The sequence below is a fragment of the Populus nigra genome, chromosome 5, assembly GCF_951802175.1.
Source record: "Populus nigra chromosome 5, ddPopNigr1.1, whole genome shotgun sequence".
NCBI lineage: Eukaryota > Viridiplantae > Streptophyta > Magnoliopsida > Malpighiales > Salicaceae > Populus > Populus nigra.
Window position 1 is genome coordinate 9744348 of NC_084856.1, and position 18881 is coordinate 9763228.

An 18881-nucleotide genomic window follows, 5' to 3' on the forward strand; every position below is an offset into this window, starting at 1 on the left:
AGGCCAGCTGGAGTCACACACTCTCTCTCTCTCTCTTTATTTATTTATTTGAAAAAGCATGTGTATGTACAGGTAGTTGTGATTGTGGCTCACATCTTCCCTTGGTTTTACGTTCAAGAACGGCTTAAATGCCCTCTATGGGTCGGGGATAGGCTTCCCATCCAGTTTTCTTAAAAACTGGCAAACAGGGTCTTTTTTAGTCAGATTCCCAAGACTAAGTCTATTATGTTCTTTATGAAATTGGGGCCATAAATCATGAATTGCACGATGCACATCTCTACTAGGATGTGTCTCAAGGGTCAACAAAAGATTATCTAAAGACCCTTTACTCAGGCCATCCTTAATGAATTGTATTTTATCTTCACGGTTTATAGATACCATTCCTAAAGAACGACATGTTGCATTACAAGTCCATCTGGCACATCGGTGACAGACTTTCAGTCGTTTTGCACGACGTTTCTTTGCAAAAGTGCTTTTACCTGTTCCAGGCATGTGTGAAATGAAAGAATTGGAGGACTCACCTGATAATCGGACCTTTGCTTCAATCAGCCAGCGTATATCTTCAGGAATTCCATGATCCATTAACAACTTCAATCTTGCACACCTAGCACGGTAAATTTTTGTAATCGCATTCTGAGGCAGAGCGGGAAAGTACTTTTTCATTTTTTTAAGAATGGTGTCCATTTTGAAATGAGAATTGGAGAAGAGATTCAAAGAAGAGAGAAAGAGCAAAAAATTGCACAAATATATACAGATATCAGTTATTATGGGAAACTAAAAGAACCGACTTAAGTCACGGAGTACCGTTATTCGCCTTTTGACTGGGGTGAGAGAAACTAGCAAAATGAAACACAAAACAATGTGAGAAAACGAATCAATCTTTATATATAGGATCACTCAATTCAATCGAGTCATTTTCAACTGAAAAATTATCAAAGTAGACTTTCAAACGATGTCCATTTACCTTGAAAACATTGTCATTCTTTGGATTCTCGATATCACAGGCCCCATATGGATACACATGTTTCACAATGAAAGGACCACTCCATCTTGATCTTAGTTTTCCAGGAAATAAATGGAGTCGAGAATTATAAAGCAGACTTTTTGACCAACATTGAATGTTTTTCTCAATATTTTCTTGTCATGCAACTCTTTGATTCTTGCTTTATGAATTCTTGAATTTTCATATGCATCATTTCTTATTTCCTCAAGCTCATTTATTTGTAATTTTCGCAGTTGACCAGCATCATCAAGGTTTGAATTAAAAGCTTTAATAGCCAAATAAGCTTTATGTTCAAGTTCCACAGGCAAGTGATAAGGTTTTCCATAGACTAGTCTATAAGGTGACATACCTAATGATGTTTTATAAGCAGTTCGATAAGCCCAAAGTGCATCATTAAGTCTTAAAGACCAGTCTTTCCTATTAGGGTTCACTGTTTTCTCCAAGATTTGTTTGATCTCCCTATTAGCAAGCTCTACTTGTCCACTAGTCTGAGGGTGATAAGGGGTGGCAACTTTGTGAGTGATTCCATATTTCTTCATTAAAGACTCAAATGGCTTGTTGCAGAAATGTGTTCCACCATCACTTATCATGGCTCGAGGGATTCCAAATCGACTCAAAATATTTTCTTTCAAGAATTTTATCACTATTTTGTGATCATTGTTTCGACTTGGAATTGCCTCTATCCATTTTGAAACATAATCTACTGCGACTAATATATACACGAAACCAAATGATGAAGGAAATGGACCCATGAAATCTATACCCCAACAGTCAAAGATCTCAATGACAAGAATAGGATTTAAAGGCATCATGTGACGTTTTGAAATAGATCCCAACTTTTGACAATTTTCACAAATCTTACAGAATGCATGTGAGTCCTTGAACATGGTGGGCCAGTAAAATCCGCATTGTAAGATTTTTGCAGTTGTCTTTCTTGATGAGAAATGGCCCCCACATGCATCAGAATTACAAAATTTAATGACACTACTTGCCTCATTGTCAGGAATGCATCTTCGAAATATTTGATCAGAACAATATTTGAATAAATAAGGGTCATCCCAATAAAAGTTCTTTACTTTGTTCAAGAACTTTTTTTTTGTCCTGGGTACTCCAATGAGCTGGCAATTGTCCTGAAACAAGAAAATTAACAATATTAGCAAACCAAGGCATCGTAGAGACAGAAAATAAAGATTCATCAGGAAAGTAATCATCGATTGGTGTGATGTTAGATTTTGAATCTGTTGTCAATCTTGACAAATGATCGGCGACAACATTTTCGGTGCCTTTCTTGTCTTTGATTGTGATGTCAAATTCTTGAAGTAACAAAATCCACCGAACCAATCTAGCCTTAGAATCTTTCTTAGAAAGAAGATATTTCAATGCTGTATGATCACTAAAAACAACAACAGGTGAGCCAACAAGATAAGACCTGAATTTTTCACATGCAAATACTACTGCAAGTAATTCTTTTTCAGTGGTGGTGTAATTCATTTGAGCACTATTCAAAGTTTTACTTGCATAGTAAATCACATAGGGTTTCTTATCTTTTCTTTGTCCCAAGACAGCACCCACGGCATAGTCACTAGCGTCACACATTATTTCAAAAGGTAATGACCAATCAGGAGGTTGAATGACAGGAGCAGAAGTAAGCAGGTTTTTAAGTTTAACAAAGGCTTCTTCACAATGTTCAGTCCATTCAAAAATATTATCCTTTGTTAGAAGGCTACTCAAGGGTTTAGATATCACACTAAAATCTTTAATGAACCTTTTATAAAAACCAGCATGTCCTAAGAATGATCTAACATCTTTAATAGATTTTGGTGTTGGCAAGTTAGCAATTAACTCGATTTTAGATTTGTCAACCTCAATTCCTTTTGATGAAACAATGTGACCAAGTACAATGCCGTCTGTTACCATAAAGTGACATTTTTCCCAATTTAGTACAAGATTCTTCTCTTCACAGCTGCTCAAAACCTTTTTCAAGTTAGTCAAACAATCATCAAATGAATCACCAAAAACAGAAAAATCATCCATAAAAATCTCAAGAAAACGTTCAACCATATCACTGAATATACTAAGCATGCATCTTTGAAACGTGGCTGGTGCATTACATAATCCGAAAGGCATTCTTCGATATGCAAAAGTACCAAATGGACATGTGAAAGTAGTTTTCTCTTGATCTTCTAATGCAATTTCAATTTGGTTGTAGCCTGAATAGCCATCTAGGAAACAATAAAATTCATGACCTGCAACTCTTTCTAGAATTTGATCCATGAAAGGTAAAGGAAAATGATCTTTTCTAGTCATTGAATTAAGTTTTCTATAATCAATGCACATGCGCCAACCAGTAATAGTCCTAGTTGGAATTAACTCATTTTTTTCATTTGTTATCACAGTGACTCCAGACTTCTTAGGTACCACTTGGGTAGGACTTACCCATTTGCTGTCAGAAATAGGATAAATGATTCCATTATCTAGAAGCTTAATGACTTCATTTTTCACTACTTCTTTCATATTAGGATTAAGCCTTCGTTGCATTTCTCTAGAGGGTTTAGCATTTTCCTCCAAATAAATCCTATGAGTGCAAATCAAAGGACTAATTCCTTTTATGTCAGCTATGGTCCATCCTAATGCATTTTTGTGCATTTTCAGAGTTTGTAATAACTTACCTTCTTGCTGTGCATTAAGTTTGGAAGAGATTGTTACCGGAAAAGTTTCATTTTCTCCCAAAAATGAGTATTTGAGATTGAGGGGTAACGGCTTCAGATCAGGTTTTGGTGGTTGAACACTTGAAGGTATTGGCTCAATTGATTGTGGCGGCAATTCCTCAATTTGTGGTCTCCAATTACTTGCCTTTGATTCTTCCTGAAAATAGACCATTTGCAAATCGTCAGATTCATCAATCTCAATTTCACTGGAAGTGGTTTGAAATTGATCATGAACTAATTTTTCAGTAAAGTCCACTTCCTGTAAATCATTATCATCTCCAGGTTGCTTGCAAATGTTGAAAATATTCATCTCCAATGTCATGTTTCCAAAAGATAGCTTCATCAGTCCATTCCTACAATTAATCAATGCATTAGAAGTTGCAAGAAATGGGCGCCCTAAAATAACAGGAAATGAATTACATGTTTCAATAGGTTGTGTGTCCAAGATAATAAAATCCACAGGATAAATGAATTTATCAACTTGTACTAACACATCTTCAACTATTCCTTTAGGCACTTTTACAGATCTATCGGCAAGTAAAAGAGTCACAGAAGTTGGTTTTAACTCACCTAGATTGAGACTTTGAAAAACTGAATATGGAAGTAAATTCACACTAGCTCCAAGATCAAGTAAGGCTTTTTCAATTTTATGTTCTCCAATAAAGCAAGAAATTGTAGGACAACCAGGGTCTTTATATTTCAAAGCATTATTGTTCTGAAGAATGGCACTTACTTGTTCGGCTAAAAAGGCTTTCTTTTTCACATTCAGTTTTCTCTTCACAGTGCACAGATCTTTTAAAAATTTAGCATAAGAAGGAACCTGTTTAATAGCATCCAGCAAAGGTATATTGATCCTTACCTGTTTGAAAGTTTCAAAGATTTCAGAGTTGTGATTGACTTTTCTTTGTTTAGTCATGGCATGAGGAAATGGAAGTGCTGGCGGAGAATCAGTCTTTTCTTTGCAATGATCAGATTCAACCCCTTCCTTACCCTCAGAGATTGATTCATCATCATTCTCACAAGATTCAAGAATGGGTTTTTCAATAACCTTACCATTACGAAGAGTGATGACTGATTTTACGTGATCCATGTGTTGGCTTCCCGAACTACTTGCATTCACATTGTATTGCCCCTTTGGATTTTGTTGTGGTTGAGATGGAAACTTACACACAAGGAGGTTCCAATCAGATTATAAATTGTTAACATGATTACATTAGCTATTTTATTCGAATAATGCTAATACTTGTAAATGTTTTCAGGCATTCATGATTATAACTTATGTTAACAACAAATCAAGTTCCTTTCATAGCTCAGGTGTCGGTTATACCATACAGTATGGGCTATGAAAGTGCCAAGTATTTGTTGTACCAAGTGTTATACAACATAAATCTAGATTAACCATTTAACAAGCAAAGTATTAAAAGTGAATAAGATAACAAATATAAAGCATGTTAGTATCCAACATTAAAGTCCATGTTGAGTTTATATTATACTTTTCCTTACACCATTAGTGTAACCTTTTCACCTTGACATAATTAACTTAGCTAGACATAATGAAAGAAAGAAACATAAATAAACAAGATAAGAACATAAGTAAGATAAAAGTTAACTAAGTAAAGGAAAGGAAATGAAAGGCATAAACTTGATATTAATGAAAGCAAAGCATAAGCAATACAAAGAGAGAAAGCAAGAGCATGATCTTGATCTCAACACCAAGATGCCTAAATACATGGCAAATGCCTCCTTTTATAGGCCAAAATTTGGAACTATTGATTTGTTGACTAATTGATGAGTGGGTGGCCACATCTTCACTTGGTGACAATTCTTATCTTCTTGTCTGCCAAAAACGTCATTGATAACGTCATAATTTGGACAGACTTCAATCATGAAAGTTCTAGTAATTTGTCTCATCTTTCCAGGGTAAAACTTTGAGATCATTTGGACTTCTAGAACTCGAGATATGGGCTGAACACTGAACAGTGTCTGGGCTGCAGGACAGATTCGGACTTCTTCTTTGTTGCTACAATTTGGACTTGAAAACGGCCTTGTTAAATCTTGGGCTCCACATGAAAGTTGTAGGCCTATGTCTTATCTTTCCATCCATATAAAATGGACCTAAATCCAAGATCTACAGCTCCAGATATGACCCCATTACCGAACTGTGTTCCAGTTTGGACTGCACCGGCATCTCTTTGGCCATCTTTTTGTCCTTTCAATTTCAGTACTTCAACTCATCAATCAATTCTTTCATTTATGTGATAGGCCTGCATTTAAGATGAACATTTACCATAAATTAAAGGTATCTTATATACTTAGATATGTTATTATAAAACACGCTTTAGTTAAGGAGTTATTGATACTTCAAGTGCAAAATGATAATATAAAACCTTGATAAAAATACACTTTTAAGTACTAATCACTCACTAACCTCCACATCTCAAAACCATGGCGGGGCATGCATTTAACAAGTCTTTGAACCTTTCCCAAGCTTGGTGAAATGACTCATTTGGACTACAAGAAAAATTCATCATTTGACGTTGTAAGGCTGCCATCCTATGAGTGGGGAAGTATTTTTTCAAAAATTCAGCTTGCATTTCTCTCCATGTACCTATAGACCTGGGAAGCAAGGAGTTTAGCCAAAGCTTGGCTTTATCCTTTAGAGAGAATGGGAACAATTTAAACCGAATGGTTTCCTCGGTGCATGTTCTATCAATAAAAGTATTACATACCTCTTCAAAGTCCTTAAAGAAGTGGATTTTGTGTTTGATCAAGCATGTAAAGATGCCCATGATGAGCTTAACAGACGTGTCACATCTGCCCCTATCATCCAACCACCAAATTGGGATGACCCTTTTGAGATAATGTGTGATGCGAGTGACTATGCGGTAGGAGCTGTGCTTGGGCAAAGAATTGGGAAGAATTTGCATGTTATCGCCTTTGCTTCTCGCATGTTGAATGAAGCACAATGCAATTACCATACAACTGAAAAGGAACTTTTTGCAGTGGTGTTTGCTCTTGAAAAATTCAGGTCATATCTACTTGGTATAAAAGTCATTGTTTTTACTGACCATGCAGCTCTCAGGTATCTTTTGAAGAAGAAGGAGTCCAAACCAAGACTGATTAGGTGGATCTTGCTTTTACAAGAATTCGATCTTGAGATCAAAGACAAAAAAGGTGCCGAAAACCATGTGACTGATCACTTGAGCCGACTGAGGACCGAAGATATACAGATCGAAACAATAAGAGAGACATTCCCCGATGAGCAGTTTTATACGTTGCATTCCTCTACAAGACCATGGTATGCTGATTTGGTAAACTATTTAGTCACCAAAGAATTCCCTCCAGGTTTGTCTAAACCCCAAAAAGATAAGTTACGAGCTGATGCTAAATATTATTTTTGGGACGATCCTTACCTTTGGAAATTTTGTGCGGATCAAGTAGTTAAGAGGTGTGTACCACAAGATGAATTTCATTCCATTCTCACTTTTTGTCATTCTCATTCTTGTGGTGGGCATTTTGGAGCAAAAAGAACAGCCCACAAGGTACTTGAAAGTGGTTTCTATTGGCCTTCTATTTTTAAAGATGCATATCACTTCTGCAAATCATGTGAAAAATGCCAAAGAACAGGTAATATCACTCATAAGAATCAAATGCCTTTAACGAATATTCTTGTAAGTGAAATTTTTGATGTTTGGGGTATTGACTTTATGGGTCCATTTCCTTCTTCATCTGGCAATCTTTATATTTTTCTTGTTGTTGATTATATGTCCAAATAGATTGAGGCGAAAGCCACATGAACTAACGATGCTAAGGTTGTTTTAGATTTTGTCAGGACTCACATATTTGACCGGTTTGGAATCCCTAAAGCTATCATTAGTGATCGTGGCACTCATTTCTATAATCGTTCCATGGAAGCATTGCTACACAAATATCATGTGACTCATCGAACTTCCACAGCATATCATCCTCAAACGAATGGCCAAGCTGAAATTTCAAATCGAGAAATCAAGTCCATTTTGGAGAAAACAGTGCAACCTAACCAGCGAGATTGGAGTCTACGTCTTGGAGATGCACTTTGGGCTTATCGGACTGCTAATAAATCACCTATAGGAAAGTCACCTTATAGAATGATTTATGGGAAAGCATGTTATCTACCGGTGGAGCTTGAACACAAAGCTTTTTGGGCCATTAAACAATGTAACATGGATTATGATGCTGTTGAGATTGCAAGAAAACTACAACTGCAAGAGTTTGAAGAAATTCGAAATGATGCTTATGAGAATGCAAGGATTTACAAAGAAAAGACTATGAATCTTTATGATCGAATGCTTACAAGAAAGGAGTTTCATGTTGGAGACAAAGTCCTTCTTTATCATTCGCATTTGAAACTTTTTCCAGGAAAACTACGCTCTAGTTGGATTGGACCCTTTGTTGTTTCTAATGTTTTTCCTTATGGTGCAGTTGAAATTACAAGTTTAGAAACCAACAAAGTACTCAAGGTCAATAGGCATCGTTTGAAACCTTTCTATGAAGGTTGGACGACAGAACTCACTGCTTCTGTAGAGTTATCTAAACCAATCTATGAAGAATGAGCATGCCATATGTCAAGCCAATGACATAAAACAAAAGCGCTTACTGGGAGGCAACCCAACACAAAAAAAAAATCAGATTTGCTTTCTTTTTCCTTATCTTTTATTTTTTTTTTGCATTTTAATTTATTTTCTGTCATTCTCTTCTGTTCCTTTGCTTTTATTTCAACATTGAGGACAATGTTGTGTTTTAAGTGTGGGGGTATTGGGAGGATGTTGGTTTTCTAATTTTGGTTTTCTTTGTTATTTTTTTTAAAAAAAAATTATGTTTGATCTTTTGAACTCCCATTGGTTTTTGAGAATATGAGTATTATGTATGAGAATTAGTTGAGATAGATGAAGATATAAATCAAATGAAGGAGTATGCATGTAAATTTTAAGGTTTAATTGGTTTAGGGATTGACTTTGAGAATATGCCATGTTGACTTTATAGTGTTATACCAATGCAAGCTTTTGAGCCTTCAACATTATATTCTTTGATTGTGCATTCTTTCAATGATATGTATCTCTAGAACTTGCTTCATATCTTGTTGAGATTACATTCGCATTACATATATACATGAAGATGATAAAGGCATTAGAAATTTTAACCACTTGAGCCAAAAAGCCAACCTAAAGCATATTATCCTTAGTGAGCCCCTTTTGAGCTTGTTTATCTTTTCTTTGCTTTATCCATGTATAAGCCTTAACTTTTTATATGTTTTCCTTTTCCCTTGGCCAAGGATTAGTAGAGCATATACTTATGATATCTCATGGAATTATGGTTGGAAATTATGTGAAAAGAAAGAAGAAGTGATGTTTGATGAAAAGATGGGCAAAGTTGCCAAAGGTAAAAAAAAAAAGAAAAAAAAGAACAAAGAAAAAGAAAAAAGTGTTCCTTTATGTTCTTAAGATTTTATGTTGAAAAAGCTTGAAATCAAAAGAAGCTAAGCATTGGTGATTAAAGATGGAAAATTTATGTGCTTTGATGAAATATCTTGTTTGAAATATCATTTTTTAGAATGCTCTACATTCTTTGGTTTGAACCTTTCCTTTTACTTTCTTTTACCTCACCTTAACCTTAGCCCCATTACAACCGGAAAATAAGACCTTTTGATTCATGCATTGTTTGTAATATGTTAGTAATGGAGATGAGATTGAAGAGCAAGATTATGGTAGAACATATTCATTGATTGAATTTGAGAGATTTAAACATATAAGCCTTAAACACGTGAGTTTTGGAGAGTATATCAATGAGAGGACCTATCACTTTGGCATGACATAGATTTCATTTAAATCCCAATGATTAATTGAGTTTTGAAGTTTGCATGTAAATGAATTCATGAGAATTATACTATTTATCATTCTTGATTGTATTCTTATTTATAATGCTTATATTCTTGGACATTGATGGGAGATTAAGAGATTGATCATAGTTATTTTCAATTTGATTTTATTTATCCTTTCTCAAGGACGAGCAAGAGCTAAGTGTGGGGGTATTTGATGTAACCATATTATTCGATAGTTTCACCCACATCTACCTAATGTTTTGTCCATGTTTTATATATAAAATGTCTTGATATTCTTTGTTTTATGTTTTGAAGGTACTTTTGGATGAAAGATGCAAAAAGGAGTAAATTGGAGGTAATTGGCAGATTTGACATTCAGTCGATGTTTTGTGCAGAGCGTGAGTTCTAGAGATCAAAATGAAGTGATTCCAGTGGCACTACAAAGCTAACATCCATACCTTTCTAGAAATGTAATGCAAGAAAAATAAAAAGAGAAAGATCATGGAAATCACATCCTGCAAAGTCAAATCTCGCATTCTGCCAGTGTTGACCTTTGGTCATTCAAAATTTAATATCTGGAGCTACAGAAGTCCAATTGATGCAAACTCAATTTTCTTGAATTCCTAATTCAAAGACCTATCCACGCTCCAAATATTAGAGAAAAACTGATGTTATATAAGGGAGATATGATTTTCCAAAGATGACAACTGAATTCTACCAGCAAACAAGTTTCGTGAAGAAACGAGTCCAAATTACATTCCGAAGCATCTTAACCGACATCCAAGTTTTTATATCAGCAATTTAGCTCCTCTAAGTCAGAGCTTGAAGATTTCATGCAAGGCTATTTCTTCTTTTTAGGGAAAATAGTTATTGAAGTACTTGAATGTAAACTGCCAACTTAAGAAAGGACTATTTTGTAAAATAGAGACTAGGGTTTCTTAGCATATAAAAAGAAAGAGAGAAGAGGCAGCAGCCAGCAGAAAAGAGGGAGAGCAGAAGGAGGTAGCAGCCAGCAGAGAATAAACACAAATTCTCTCCTCTACAAACCCAAAAATCATGTTCTTTTCATTCTTTAGAAGTAGTTGTTCAATAGTTATGCAAGGCTAAGCTCTTTTCTTGGTTGCAAAAACACAACAAACCTTCGGATTTCAAGAACCATGAGATTTATTCTTCCTTTTATTTTCAGTTCATGTTATGAATGAGTATGATTGTTTTCCTATGCATATTTCCTATGATTGTTGTTGATGATTGCTAGAGCGGACTCTAAGTTATTGTTGTCAACAATCTATTGCTAAGTTTAGTATCAAAACCGGAGTTGTGATATATGAACTTGTGAAGCAACTAAGCTTGATAATTGTGGCGGAACTATGTCATTGAACTCAGGGAGAACATTTGAACAAAGTGATACAAGTTGCGGACAGCGTGTATGTTAATCTTGATGAAATTATCTAGTTCTTAAAGCTACCATTAAATTGAATCATTAGTGCGGACACTTTGATTGTTTATTGGTTAGGATTAGTTATACGGCGGATTCGTTAATTAATCAACGTTAAGAAAAGATATAATTTCAGAACATAAACTGCAATTTTCGTTTCAAGGATCGGTTCTAATTTTCGTTGGTGGATGTGTGCTTGCGACCAAGGTTTGTTTTCTTGATATGTTTCGGTTTTAATTGATTTTGTTTGCTAGTTTAATTGTTGTTATAGTTTAGATAATCACAAACCAAATCCCTCCAATTACATAACGTGCAACATAAAAATCTGACTTGAAACTTCCTTGTGGGATCGACCCCTTGCTTGCTCTATACTATCTTGTATGTTTTAAGCTAGGGTAATTAATTTGTGCGACCGCGACATTGCAACACTTACAAACAACACAACTTTTCTCTTGTTGTTCACTCATGACATGCACTTTTTTAATCTCAAGAGACTCTACTTTCCTAGCCAATGAGGCTAATCTAGCATTGAGGTCATCAGTCTCTTTCAATTGGAACTTCCCGCTTGAATGAGAAATGGTGTTTCTAGACTCAACATGAAGTGGGAGAGAAGTCTCCCATTGCTTTGTGTTTTTAGCCAATTGATCAAAGAAATCAAAGGCTTTCACTTGGTTCTTTGTCATAAAACTCACCATTACACATGGTTGACACTAGCTTTTTAAAATTTATAGTAAGAGAGTCGTAGAAGAAACTCACTAACCTCCACATCTCAAAACCATGGCGGGGCATGCATTTAACAAGTCTTTGAACCTTTCCCAAGCTTGGTGAAATGACTCATTTGGACTACAAGAAAAATTCATCATTTGACGTTGTAAGGCTACCATCCTATGAGTGGGGAAGTATTTTTTTCAAAAATTCAGCTTGCATTTCTCTCCATGTACCTATAGACCTAGGACGCAAGGAGTTTAGCCAAAGCTTGGCTTTATCCTTTAGAGAGAATGGGAACAATTTAAGCCGAATGGTTTCCTTGGTGCATGTTCTATCAATAAAAGTATTACATACCTCTTCAAAGTCCTTAATATGTATGTATGGATTTTCAGAATCCATATCGTGAAATGTGGGAAGAAGTTGAATCATGCCCGGTTTCAAATTGAAAGCTTGTTGGTTAAAAGGCAAAATAATACACGAAGGTGTACTTTGTCTAGCCGGGTGAAGATACTCCTTAAGAGTTCAAAAATTAGGTTGATCATTGAATTGTGGAGGTCCATTACCTTGAACACTCCCTTCACCCTCTACATCTTCAACATTAGCCATGATGAAAAATAATATAACAATTATATGAATATGAAAGAAAAAGAAAAAGAAAAAGAAGATTGCAAATAAAAGTAAATGAAACGTAAAAGTTAAAGAAATAGCACAAAAATAAAAATACAACAAATTAAGAAATTCACACTCCAACTAATAAGCAATAATAACAACAATAAACATTAAAAGATAATTATAACAAGCATGAATAAAAAGGCAATAATACCGGCCAAGCACTTCAAACAATAAATATAAGAAAGATAACAACAATAAATAACAAAATAAAATAAAATGAACAAAAAACGGTAATACCGGCCAAGCACTTTAGACAATAAATATAAGAAAAATAATAACAAAATAAAATAAAATGAACAAAAGACAGTAATACCGGCTAAGCACTTCAGACAATAAATATAAGAAAAATAATAACAATAAAATAAAATAAAATAAGCAAGAGGCGGTAAAACCAGCCTTATAATATAAACAATAAACATTAGAAACTAATTAGAATAGACAATAAAAGAAAAATGGTTGAACCAACCAAAATCCAACAATTAATAGTCCAATCCACAGTCCAATATCCGAAAAGTTGAGGTCAAATTATTATTTTTTTAGGCGGTAAAACCGACCATTTGATTTTTTATTTATACGTATTTTTTTTGTTTTCCAATAATCAAATATAAATTTGCTACCATTGCTTGCTAGCTCCCCGGCAACGGCGCTAAAATTGCTTGACCGCTTTTTATGTTCGGCTTGTTTTAACTCGCAAGTGCACGAGTGTGCAATGTAGTAATTAACTCGGTAAGATCGAGGTCATATCCACAGAGAGCTAGATTTGGAAATTAAGCTAGGTAACAAAAAAAACTCAAGAGAAATTAAATTAACAATAACTTGGTTGAAAATGATTGATGGATTTGTTTTCAAAGATGAAAAAGTGTAAATAGATTTTAAATGACAAGAAAAAGTAAGTCTTGGTCCAAATCAATTTTAATGGTGATGTATTGGTGATTCCTTCAACATATATAAGATAACTCAACCTAATATCAATGATGGTGATATTAGATCGGAAGATATTACAACAAAGTTTAAAAAGATGAAGATTGATATATAAGAACACTTCAATAAACATGATTATATATAAGAACACTTCAATAAACATGAAATAACTTCAATCACACTGAAATAATAAGTTTTACAATCTAAAGAACCGAAATCTATAAAGAAGAACATAACACAATTTTAGTAAATATTCGGACACAAATCTGACTCTAACTTTGGACAGCAATTCGACCCTCTTAAAAGCCTCTTTTGGATATGTTAGCGTTCCAAATCATTAAAGAACAGCTCATTTGGACATCTGAGTCAAAAGTTATGGGCAAAACACCGAAAGGTGTTCTGGAAAATCAAATCAGGCCAGTTTGGAGAACACTTTGGTGCACGTTTTTCTTCCTCCTTTGTGAGTTGTCGTTCTTCTTTTTGACCCAAATAATGTGACAATGTCCCCTCCAGCTTTCCATCCATGTGCTTGCCCTCTTGGGTCAATGAATTACCCAAAATAAATCAAATGTTATTTGTTGTGTGGACATGTAAGATCATGGATTGTGCTTGGGCTGATTTGAGGCTGATTTGGGGCTGAATTTAAGCATCAAATAAGGATACAAATGTACCTATTATTTGGGCTAATATTGACATTAAAACCTTGAGGTTTGATGGTTGAAGTTTGCACACAACATAAGGCAAGTTTGGGCTTGAAATAGATCATATGATATTCTTTTCTAGAATTGGAATGGAATTGATTTTTGGGGCAAATTTGGAGCACTTATTTGAACCAAGATTTGCTTCAATCTTCAACTAAATTTCTCTTCAATTCTTTTTTTCGAATTCTGACGTTGAATTTTCTGAAATAATTCATTTAAGCTCCAAAAACCTATCGAAACATTAAAAGAAACTTCATTACTAAAAAGCACATCAATTATTATAAAAAACCCAAATAAAAACAATAAATACATATGTAAAATAAAAGACTTAATGATACTTTTGATGCACAATCAATACTTTAGCTTTGTTCTTATAAATTAGCTACCACACCCATCCTTCTTTTCCAACAAAGGTGAGCTTTGCATGTTGCAGCAGTAACAACAATTTTGTCAACTTCACCTTAGCAGGTTCTAAAAGAGTTGTTTCTGGACTGTTGTTCTCTAGATAAAAATCCCTTTCAAATCCTTGAAGCACTACAAAGTTATCGACAACACATCCAACGAGAGAGAGTTTGCACTAGAAGAGAGAAAATAAATGCCAAACATATATTTGGAGTAGTTGTAGCGGCTTTTTTATTGGGGTAATTTGTTGTATTCTTGATGATCAATGGTTGAGCAAGCAATGAAGGTCTTTAGGAGATCACAATTATTTACACTTCTTAAAGCATTACATTCATCAATGAAACGTTTTAAAGCACCTTGTTAATGAAGGCATATAATCTTAATTGCAACACTTCGTATTTCACCATAAATAATTCCTACTTGTTGATCCTCAAAGGGAAGTGAATACGAATGCCTTGGTAACTTTCTTCTTGTATGAAAGGTTCTGTAAGTTTTTTTTTTGTGAACAATCATATAGGTCCAAATAGTTTTTAAGGGATGGTGTGACTATACAAGAATTTCTAAGTTGTCTACGTATCTTTATGGATAAAAGATCAAGTCACAACATATTTTAAAGTTTTTTTTTTTTGCATTATTGTACTTGGAAAAAATTTCCAAGTTGCCTACATACTGTTGTGGACAAAGGATCAAGTTCTAACATAGTTCAATTTTTTTTATGTCGTTTGTAGTTTTAGCTCGTGCGGGCTAAGAGCTATATCAGATTTCAAGCATAGTATCTCTTTAAGAATTTTTCGTTGATAGGCCTAATCCTCAATCTATTCACATTGATAATTTTGTAAGCTCCATTGGTGTAGACTTCTTGAACCACATAAGGTCCATCTTATTTAGAGAGTAACTTGTTGCCCATGTATTTTAACATGATTATTGGGAGTTGTATTGCCAACACAAGATCTTTAACTTGGAATGAGTATGGTCACACCTTCTTATTAAAAGTTTTGCAAAGTCAGGCTTGATAACATTTTAATAGTTGTTATGCTTTATGACGCTTCTCATCTAAAGCTTCAAGTTTTTCGAGGTGTAGAAGAACATTGTCTTTGTTGGAGAGTCCTTCCTGGATTGTAATTCTTAGAGATGGAATTTGACATTATGGTGAAAGAACAACTTTTACCCCGTATATCAAGGAACATAGAGTAACTTGATTTGGCTTTCAAAATGTAGTATGATAAGCCTATAATGCTTCTCCAATTCTATCATGTCAATCCTTCTTCGAGTGATTCACCATCTTCTTGAGAATATTGCATAAGGTCTTATTAAAAGCTTTCGTCAAGCCATTAGTTAGAGCATTATACATAGAAGAGTTATGTTGTTTGAAACCGAACTGTGCACACAACTTGTTCATTGTTGTATTGTAGAACTCCTTTCCATTATCAGTTATGATATGTCTTGGTACCCTATAACGGTAGATGATATTTTTCTGAATGAAGTTTACAACTGTCTCTTTCTTGATCTATTTTAATGCTACATCTTCTGCCCTATTTGAGAAGTAATTTGTTATGAACAATATGTAAAGATGCCCCTCAAAGCTTTTCGGTAATGGCCCTACCACATCAAGTCCCCATGCATCAAAGGGCCAAGAAGCAATTGTTGGGTGTAAAGGCTCGAGTGCCCGGTGGATCAAATTAGCATGTAATTGACAACTTTGACATCTTCTAGCATAGTTTGTGCAATCTTTTACCATTATAGGCCAGTAGTACCCCATTCTTTTGATTCAAAAGTGAAGTTTATAACCCAATTAGGCACTCCATAGATCTAGAGTGTGTTTCTTCTAGTGCTTTTGTAGCTTATTCTCCAAGACATGCAAAAGGACTCTATCAAAATAGCATCGATAAAGAGTGCATTAGAAGTATATGAAGAAAAAAGCTCTTCATCTCACATCTATCTTATAGAGTATGTCTTTAGGTAGCTTACCATGTCTCAAATCGTTGATAAAAGGCTGACGCAAGTCTTCTTTTTCAATCTCACAGATAGAAACTGCACCTACTTGTTTTTTCTCTTATACATTATGAATTATCAGTGGACTGACCTATATTTGACACACAAAGACTTTTATTTCCTCACTACATTATGCTAATGTTAACGCCAGATTTGCTAAGGCATCGACTTGCTTATTTTCTTTTCATGGTACATGTTCTAAAGTGATATAATCAAGTGATGTCATCAGTTTTAGTGCATACTTGTGATATGAGATGAATTCTGGCTTATTGACTTTATAAAGTGAGAGGAGTCGTCTGATGACGAATTGAGAGTCTCTAAAAACTTTAAGGTGAGACATTTTTATATTCATCGGCATTTCTAACCCAAGAATCAAAGCTTGATATTCAGCCATGTTATTGGAAGAACATTTAGTAACTGAAAAGGCGAAAAGCAAGACCTCTCCTTCTAGTATGATGAATATTACCCTAGCTCCGGCTCCATTTTTTCATGCTGCACCATTAAAGAACATTTTCCATGGTTCTGACATTTTAATAAACAAAACATCCTTATTAGGCAAGTCTTCAGAGAACTTCCATTTATCAGGAATATGATGATCAACGAGAAAATCAACTAGTGCTTGCCCTTTAATAGCCTTTTGTGAGACATATACACTTTTAAAATCTTGAAGCAATAAAGCCCACTTTGTCATTCTTCCCGATAGTATTGGCCTTGAGATGATGTACTTGAGAGGGTTAGCTTAGGAGATTAGTCATACTTAATGTGCTTAACTTCTTTATCACAAACATTAATGTTAAACATGTCTTCTCTATTACAACCCCCCCATTTAATGTCCTACTAAGGTAATATAAAGCACTTTCTTTATCTTTGTTACTTTTTTATGCCAATAACACTCTTAAGAAATGTATTCGAGACACAATATAAAGGATAAATGGGCGTCTTGGTACTAGTGCTTGTAGGATAGGTGGATTTAGCAAGTACTTTTTAATCTTGTTGGAAGCATTAATACAAGCTTCATCCTAATAAAATGATGTATCCTTCTTTATCAAATGGGTGAATGGGTGACATTGACCCGCTAAGTTAGAAATGAATCTCTGTATATAGGCCAACTTTCATTGGAGACTCTTCAACTCATGGATGTTTCTTGGCTCCAGCATTTTTAGGATGACATCGATCTTAGACTTGTCAACCTCAATTCCTCAATGTCGAACTATAAATCCTAGGATTTTGCCTGAGGACACACTAAATATGCATTTTAGTGAGTTCATTTTTAGTTGAAATTGGTGTAACCATTTAAATACCAGACGAAGATCTTGTAAATGATTTTATTTTTCTTTTGACTTCACCATACGAGGCCATCAACATAGAATTCAACATGTTGATAAAGCATATCATCAAAAATCTTCTACCTTTGATAAGTGTCACCTGCATTCTTTAAGTCAAAAGGCATGACTTTATAGCAATACATCCCTTTCAGAGTCCAGAAAGCCATCTCTTCCTTATCTTCGGGTGCCATTCAAATTTGATTATAGCCAAATGAACCATCCATGAAGGTTGATCTCTCATGGCCTATAGTAGCGTTAACCATGATCTCAGTGATTGGAAATGGAAAGTCATCTTTAGGACAAGCATAGTTAAGGTCTCGAAAATCCACACAAACACGGATTTAGCCATTCTTCTTTTTTACTAGCATAATATTTGAAATCCATGTAGGATATTTGACCTCACGAATAAAACCTACTTGGATAAGTTAGTTGACTTTGGCCTCAATTTATAAGTTGAGTTCAGGACAAAAGCAATATTGGGCTTGTTTTACAACTCTAGCTCTATTTTTTACTTCTAATTGATAGACAACAACCATTGGGTCTAAACCTAGCATTTCATCATAGGACCAAGCAAAGATATCTCGATACTCCATCAAAAGTTCCATGTAATCCATTTCTTCTTCATGTGATAAGTTTGCATAGATGAAGGTTGGGCGTGGGTTTTCAACAATGCCTAAGTTAATCTCTTTAAACTCATCCATTATAGGCTTATTTTCTGATTCAAAGGTGGGCAAAGCTTCCTCAACATCTTCTCCGATGATATGCTCATCATTACCATCCTTTTCAATGGTGATGTTATTTGAAGTGAGATACATCATTTTATCTTCTTTCTCTTCATCAGAGGGGGTTGTAATCACTATCATATGCTTTTTCCTTTTCAATGTCACCTTAGCACCCGCCACCCACTCACATTGTCTCTTTATGCATGAAGGTATTTTGTTATGAGAATCCTTTGAACCCTCCATCAAATTTGGTAGATGATCGAGTACATACTTGTTATCTTTTACTTGGATTGTCTATGTCTTGTAAAGATTAATATGTGTTTTAGTGTCCTTCCATTCTTTTGGGTTCCAATCCTAACAAAAATGGAAGCACAAGTCGTAGTTACACCAAGACAATCCCAAATTGAAGCTCTAAGAGGTGTAAACTGACATTGT

General features: G+C 34.7%; 1 pseudogene; it reads right to left on the bottom strand.

The window, feature by feature from the left end:
* Positions 1–18881, bottom strand: part of LOC133694377 (uncharacterized) — a 78926-nt pseudogene that overhangs the window by 6799 nt on the left and 53246 nt on the right.